At 37.0% G+C, this 7,840-nt stretch overlaps 1 long non-coding RNA gene across 1 annotated transcript; it reads left to right on the top strand.

Annotated features, from left to right (window-relative positions):
* The first annotated feature begins 1,424 nt into the window (after positions 1–1,424).
* LOC125916896 (uncharacterized) lies at positions 1,425–5,682 on the top strand. The gene is made up of 3 exons (XR_007456054.1): positions 1,425–2,178; positions 5,068–5,128; positions 5,241–5,682. It is a non-coding gene; the product is annotated as an uncharacterized LOC125916896 (long non-coding RNA).
* Positions 5,683–7,840: the final 2,158 nt, after the last annotated feature.

Below are 7,840 nucleotides of genomic sequence, written 5' to 3'. Positions count from 1 at the left end.
CCACACCCTGAGCAACCCTTGTTTCCTGTGTGTTGAAACTGAGCCATTCTGACAGATGTGAGGTGGGAAGTCATTGTGGTAACTGTGATACATTTAATTTTCAACCATTTCAGAGAATTCCCTGCCTGTCACACTTGGTTATGGAAACTCAGACTGGGTCTTTCCTGGAGATTTTACAGGTTAGGAGAGGTGGAGGCAAAACAGAGAACTGAGAGCTTTTTAAAAACATGGTCCAAATTTTGAAAGACCTATACTCTGGAAACCGTAAAACACTGATGAAAGAAATTGAAGGTGACAGAAAGAGATAGACATCTGATGCTCATAGATGGGAAGAGTACATATTTTTAAAGTGTCTACCCAAAGCAATCTACAGATGTAATGCAATCCCTTTCAACATACCAACAGCATTTGTCACAGAGATAGACAGTCAATCCTAAACGTTGTATAGAACCACAAAAGACCTTGCATGGCCAAAGCAATATTGCCAAAGAGGAAAACTGGAGGTATCGCAATCTCAGATTTCAAGTTTTATTCCAAAGCTGTAGTAATCCAAACAGTATGGTGGCTACTGACGTAAAAAATAGCCACATAGCTCGATGGAATAGAATGGAAAAACCAGAAATAAATCCACAACTGTATGGTCAGTTCATCTTCCACAAACAGGAAAGACTATCCAGTGGGGAAAAGGCAGTCTCTTCACCAAATGTTGTTGGGAAAACTGGACAAGCCACATGCCAAAGAGTGAACCTGGACCAATTTCTTTACCATACACACAAATAAACTCAAAATGAAGTAAAGACCTAAATGTGAGACCTGAAACCATAAAAAATCCTTGAAGAGAGCACAGGCCATCATTTCTCTGACTTTGGCTGTAGCAACATTTTATGTCTCCTGAGCAAAGGGAAATAAATCAAGAACAAACTATGGGGACTACATGAATCTACAAAGTTTTGCACAGTGAAGGAAACCGTCAAAACTAAAAGGCAACCTCTGGGATGGGAGAACATATTTGCAAATGTTTTGCAAATCCAGTAAAGGGTTAGTATCCAGAATACATAAAAAAATGATACAAGTCAACATCCCCCCCTCCAAAAATCTCAGTTTCAAAATGAGCAAAAGACATAACCAGACATTTTTCCAAAGACAACATACAGATGGTGAACAAACACATGAAAAGATGCTCCCCAAAACTACAACGAAATACCACATCACGCCTGTCAGAATGGCTAAACTCCAAGACACAAGAAGCATGTGTTTGCGAGGATGTGGAGACAAAGGAAACCTCTTGTACTGTTGGTGGAAATGCAAATGGGTGTGGCCCCTGTGGAAAACAGTATGGAGGTTCCTCAAAAAATTAAAAACAGAACTCTCTTATGATCCAGTTATTGCACTACTGGATACTACCCAAAAAATACAAAAACATGAATTCCATGGGACACACGCACCCCTGTGTTTATTGCAGCATTATTTCCAATAGCCAGCACAAGCGTCCATTGACAGATGAGTGAATGAAGAAGAAGCCCTATATGTATGTATGTGTGTGTGTATATGTATATCCATACACACACACACACACACACACACATACACACTGTAGTATTAATCATAAAACAATGAAATCTTGCCATTTGCAATCACCTTGATGGAACCTGAGAGTAGTATGGTAAACAAAGTCAGGGAAAGACAAATACCATATGATTTTACTCATGTAGCACTTAAGAAACAATGAATGAGCAAAAGGACGATAAAAAAAGGGGAGACAAACCAAGAAATAGGCTCTTAACTGCAGAGAACAAACAGTTGGTTCCCAGAGAGGAGGTGAGTGGTGGGAGGGGTGAAAGAGGTGATGGGGATGAAGCAGTGTCCTTGTCATTATGAGCACGGGGTGAGTATGGAGTTGATGAATCACTGTATTAATAAACTAATATAACACTGGATGTTACTATTACTGGAATTAAAATAAAACTTAATGAAAAAACCAGAGGGCAACTTTTAATTATACCAAGAAACTTCGTTGAATAAACAGATAGCTGACATTTCACTTAATTTTTGAATTTTTTTTTAAATAAATGAACATGTTTTTGTTGTATATTTTTGCTCTAAAGGCTTTCTGACAAACCTGGTCCTGATGATTCATGGTCTACATCAGCTAGCCAAGATTTAGATTTTGGTACCAAGGTAAAGTACCCTCCTGTGAAACTCACTTTCCTGCTCTGAATTGAGTTTTCTCCCTTATTTACTCTGAAAATTTAAGAGTAGCCTGTGTATCATCATTTTATGTGTGTAATGAAAAGTTACCAAGAACAAACCACTTTACAGATACATGACACGTTGAATGTTTTGTTTTGTTTTGTTTTGGTTTACTTTGGTAATTCCTAGAGGTGGAGGCTGATAAAAGAATGGGCTGGAAAATATATAATGACCATCAATTTATATTGGGAAAAGCTTTCTCATAATGGAGGCAATATGACACTTGGTTAAGGATAAGGATTCTTACTGCGATAGTAACATGACTGATAATACTCATGCCTAAATGAAATCTTTTTGGATCCAATTATCTATTGTAGGTTGTAGGTTGCCCCCCGCCCCAGGCAGTTTTTATTTTGGTGAGATACAGGATTTTCCTTTAGCTCTATCCTTTGTTCTACATTTAGACTAAAATAATATTAGAAAATGTAGAAATTTAGATGTTTACATTATTTCTCAACAATTACCTTACAAAGGTGTTCCCCTGTACTTTTGAAATAACTCCCTGAAGAGTAAGTTAAAATTGTGCATCTCCCCGAAGACTACGTATTTTGCTGAAAAGAGTAGCTCTATGAGCAGAGGCTCTTCATAGCCAAGTTGTCAAATTTCTAATTTCAGAAACCTTTCCTATTCTAGCTTTTAAAAATATCTCCTCCTAGTCCTTGTGTCAGATTCTAAAATTTAAAGTTTCAGACATCTGATATTTATTTAAATATTCATTTCAATACCCCTACATCATTATAAGCTACTGGAGGTTAGGAAACATACTTGTTTGACTCCTGGAGCTCCTAGAATAAAGTCTTGCTTGGAAGAAGCAATGTCATAGTTTTTGAATGTGAATAAATGAGTAGGGAAATGGAATTCCGTAGAATGGAATTTGAAAAATAATGAAATACGCATGATATATCAGAATTAAATATGTGAATTTAAAAAGTAAGGCTTCAGTTTATATTGTTTTAGTGTTTAATATGTATAAATGGAAATGAATTCTATTGAGGAAATCAGGAGTTACATACGAAAGAAGGTTGCAGTATATTTTTAGTATCCTCCCACTGTAAGCTTAAAATTGCAGAGAAAAAATTCCTCAGCCTTTGTTTTTTTAACCCCATCCATGTCCCATTACATACATCCTTTGAAGGTTCACATTTCTTCCAGGAATTCTCATTCCCAATTCTTTCTCCATAGTGCAAGTTGATGTGTTAGGAACCTTTTTTTTTTTTCCTGTTCTTTTGATAGTCTAGTAATAATATAGCTTTTAGGAAGTGATAGATGCCAGTAATCGAACATTTTTTTATAGTGAAAAAAAAATTCTTTACTACAGTATTTATAACCAGATAACTGTAGAGTGATAAAAGTCAGTATTTTAGGGATATACTGTGAATCAAAGCCTCTGTTTTATGTATAGATTTTTATATATATCTTTAAAATGTTAAAAGAGACTATTGTTCATAGTATATTCCCAATCCTACTTATGTACCTGTTAAAAAGTGTATGTTGTTTCTACTTACCTTATTTTGCTCACATGTTTCCTTTTCTTCCTTGTCTTAAGCTCATGCTTGATTGATTGGTCATGTCTTATTTTTTTTTTCCTTTTTCCTCTTTCCCCCATGCTTTTTAAGTTATTTTTGATATTTTTAAAGTTTTATTTATTTTGGACCGAGAGAGAGAGAGACAGAGTGCAAGCAGGGTAGGGACAGAGACAGAGGGAGACACAGAATCCAAAGTAGACTCCAGTATCCGAGCTCTCAACACAGAGCTCAATGTGGGGCTCAAATCCACAAACCATGAGATCATGACTCATGAGCTGAAGTTGGATGCTGAACTGACTGAGCCACATACGTGTTCCCCCCACCATACTCTTTTAATGATTACCCCTACCCTAATATTTCCTTGCAGAAAACATTTCTTTAGTGTCTGTTCTTTTAGTACATCACTTTCTGTCAACTCCATTGTCAACATATGTGATTATGGAATTCTACTGTCTGTGTGTAGTTTTCATCCATGACTCATTGCCCCACAAGGTTTATTATCCTTTTTTTCTCTTTCTTGGAAGGAGCTGAGCTAAATGTTTTTGTAGTGTTTGTATTTCTCTTGGAAAGGGAGAGAGAGAGAATCAGCAAGTGCTAGTAGGGAGGAGCAGACAGAGAGGGAAGGAGGAAATCTCAAGCAAGAGATTCCCACGCTGTCAGCACAGAGCCCGATGTGTGGCTTGAACCCCACTAACCGTGACTTCATGACCTGAGCTGAAATCAAAAGTTGGTCACTTAACTGACTGAGCCCCCCAGGCATCCCAGAAGTAGCTACATTTAAACAGTCATATTTGTCTTTAATGTTTGGAGAAATAGAAGCAACTTAAACTGTTTGCAATTCCAACCTACCGACATAAGATACTACTGAAGAGTAAGTTTGTATATTTTCTCTTACAAGAGATAGTTCATGCCAGTCTAAATCATGCAAACACTTCACAAGATAACATATTTAAATTTCTTAGTGTTAGTTTTTTCAACATACTTTCAGTTACCTAGGGTTCAATGTTATCTGAGGTTACTTTGGTAATGCATTTACCCGATATTAATCAGTTACAGGTATGGCGAGTAACATTTTGAGACTACCTATGAGATCTCTTGTAATCCTCACCACATGAGAAAATGGAGACTGGTAATAAATAGTAAATGGCATAACTGAGATGTGAAACTACATTTGAATGATTCCAAAGCCTGTGTTCCTTGTGTAATGGTGCTCATTTGGTAATGGTGAATATTACAATGATTTTATCGAATTGGATTCTTGTAATCCTTAAAGCTGTTAATTCTTTTCTAGAATGTCCAGAAACCACGTGTAGCAAAGCTACTGCATTCTTCTTGGCAATCCATGAAAAACAGTAAGCTACTGGAAGGCTTGTTTTATTCACTAATTCTTGTCCATTCTTGTGTTATTCACTAATTTGAAGTTACAGATATTTTCATGTCCTCTTTACTTTGTTTTCTACTAAGTGAGAGCAGAACGTGGCACTGTGAAACCAGAAGGTGGAACCTTATCTGAGGACAACAATCCTGATTCTGAAAATTAAGATATGGCTGAAACTCTTTCCACACCAGTAGCCAGAGTTTATGGTGATCCTCTTCGTGTTTTACCATCATCTAAATCTCTTCTGAAATCTTCTCTCAAGACGTTAGCTGTCCTTGGTCTTGCAAAGGTAAGTTGTTTTGTTTTATACTCCCCCAACCCCATACCATCCTCTTGCTCCTTATAATGATGAAAAGGATCTTAGGAAGAAATGGAAGTCCTCAAGATCATAATAGAAATCAGACTGATGACAACAGAGAGGAAGGTACAGGATTGAAATTTATAAAGTTTGGTGGGAGTAGATAATTCTCGGGTATGCCTTTATGGAAGCAAAGAAGGAGAAGGCAGCTGGAAAGAATAGCTCGATGCATAGGAAGATGAAGAGGGGGGTTAAGGGGAAGAATTCATTTTAGAGGGGCGAGAGGAACTTAAAGAATGAAGAGTTGAGAGAAAGTATCATAAAATCAAAGCAGCAATAATGGGATTAAGGCAGAGCAGATGCTCTTTAAATTATAAAATGTGGGAGAAAATATTTTAAGTGCAAATTAAGAAAAAAAAAAAAAGCCAGGTAACAACCAAAAAATGCTTAGACTCTTCTGAATGACTTACAGCTGATTTCTGTGAAGAACTGGAAGAAATTTTTGCCCTTATGTTTCAGTTTAATAAAGGTGATATCCTGTATTTAGTTTGGCAAAACCTGTGTTTCTAAGGAATGCAAAGTGAAATCTGTTTTAGGCCATACCAGATTGCGAATTTTCAATTTTTGGCTATTGTCTTTCTTGGGGTTGCTAAGGTAACTTACTGTGTGGTATAATCTTGGTATATTTTAGGTATTTTGGTGTAGAAAGAAAGGAAATATATATTTATTCTTTTCATTAAATAAAATTTCTGGTGACGTAAATAAGGTTCTTTATCCGTAAAATGAAAAACTAAATTTGAAGCTGCAACACTGAATTTGTTTTTTGTTTTTTAGCTTATTTATTTATTTTGAGAGAGAGAGCAAGCAGTATAGGGACAGGGAGAGAGGGGAGAGACATAGAGAATCCCAAACAGGCTCTTCATTGTCAGCACAGAGCTTGACGCATAGCTCAGACTCACAAACCAGTTTGCGAGATAACGACCTGAGCCCAAATCAAGATGCTTAACTGCCTGAACCACCCAGGTCCCACTTAAGCTGCCACACTTTGAAAGAAAAAATATATAAAATATGTTTTCTGCATTCTGATTTATCTTTTTTTAATTTTAAGTTTTCAACTGTGTATATATTTTGTGAGAGAGAGAGGGAGATTGAGACAGAGGCAGAGAGAGAGAGAGAGTGAGCAGAGGCAGAGAGAGAGAGAGAGAGAGAGAATCCTAAGCAGGCTCTGTGCTGCTAGTGTCAAACCTGACACAGAGCTTGAATAATGTGAGCCAAAATCAAGTTGGACGCTTAACCAGCTGAGCAACCCAGGTGCCACTCTTTTTTTAATAGTATCTGCATAGAATAGACACATACATACCAAATGAACGAACTCAACATGTATAAATTTTTGTCGAATATGAACTCTTTGTCATGACAGAATCATAAGGCAGGAAAGGTTTCCAAGAGAGTATGCAAAATTCTTTGTAGGAGATGATTTTTACTTTTTTGAAGATTTCCAACAATAGATACATTTTTAAAACAGTATTTATTTATTTTTGAGAGAGATGGAGCCTGAGCGGGGGAAGGGCAGAGAGAGAGAGGGAGACACAGAATCTGAAGCAGGCTTCAGGCTCTGAGCTGTCAGCACAGAGCCTGATACGCGGGACTCGATCTCAGGAACCGTGAGATCATGACCTGAGCTGAAGTCGGATGCTTAGCCAACTGAGTCCCCCGGGCACCCCAAGGTACATTTTATATTATTCAGGGAAAACTTTAGTATTCATGGTTGTTCAATTTAGCATGTAAATTCTTTCATGTCTAAAACTGAGAAAGACTGCGGAGTTGATTTTTTTTTTTTTTTGGTCCCTTTCTTCTTTCCTCCTGGGAATGTTCAGTCCTTCTTGATAATCAAACATGTATTTGAAGACTTTAAAATCTTCAAATTAGATGATCATAAACATATTAGTTGCTTAATGCTAGATTCCTTCTCCGGTTCTTAACCACCTTCCTATATAGTGTAGACAGGAAATTAGAGCTCTTCATATGCTGTTCCCAGTGGAATAATAAAACTATATGAAGTTTAAAATCGGTTTTTATATTTTTCTTAGACATCGTGGTAGTACTGGAAAATGGCTCAAAATTCTGTAATCCTGTATTTCTCTTCTGTACTTTCAATCTTGTGCCTTAAGATTAATTTTTTTATTTGTTTTACTATTTTTTTTAATGTTGATTCTTGAGAGAGAGAGAGAGAGAGAGAGAGAGAGAGAGAGAGAGAATTCCAAGCAGGCTCCACGCTGAACCCTATGTAAGGCTTGATCTCATGACCCCAAGATCTTGAGCCGAGATCAAGGGTCAGGCACTTAATGGACTAGGCCATCCAAGCGCCCTTAGGCTATTAACTTCTAT

The sequence above is a fragment of the Panthera uncia genome, unplaced genomic scaffold (genome assembly GCF_023721935.1).
Source record: "Panthera uncia isolate 11264 unplaced genomic scaffold, Puncia_PCG_1.0 HiC_scaffold_1300, whole genome shotgun sequence".
NCBI lineage: Eukaryota > Metazoa > Chordata > Mammalia > Carnivora > Felidae > Panthera > Panthera uncia.
Note: the sequence above shows the minus strand (reverse complement) of the source record. Positions and strands in the feature narration are given on the sequence as shown.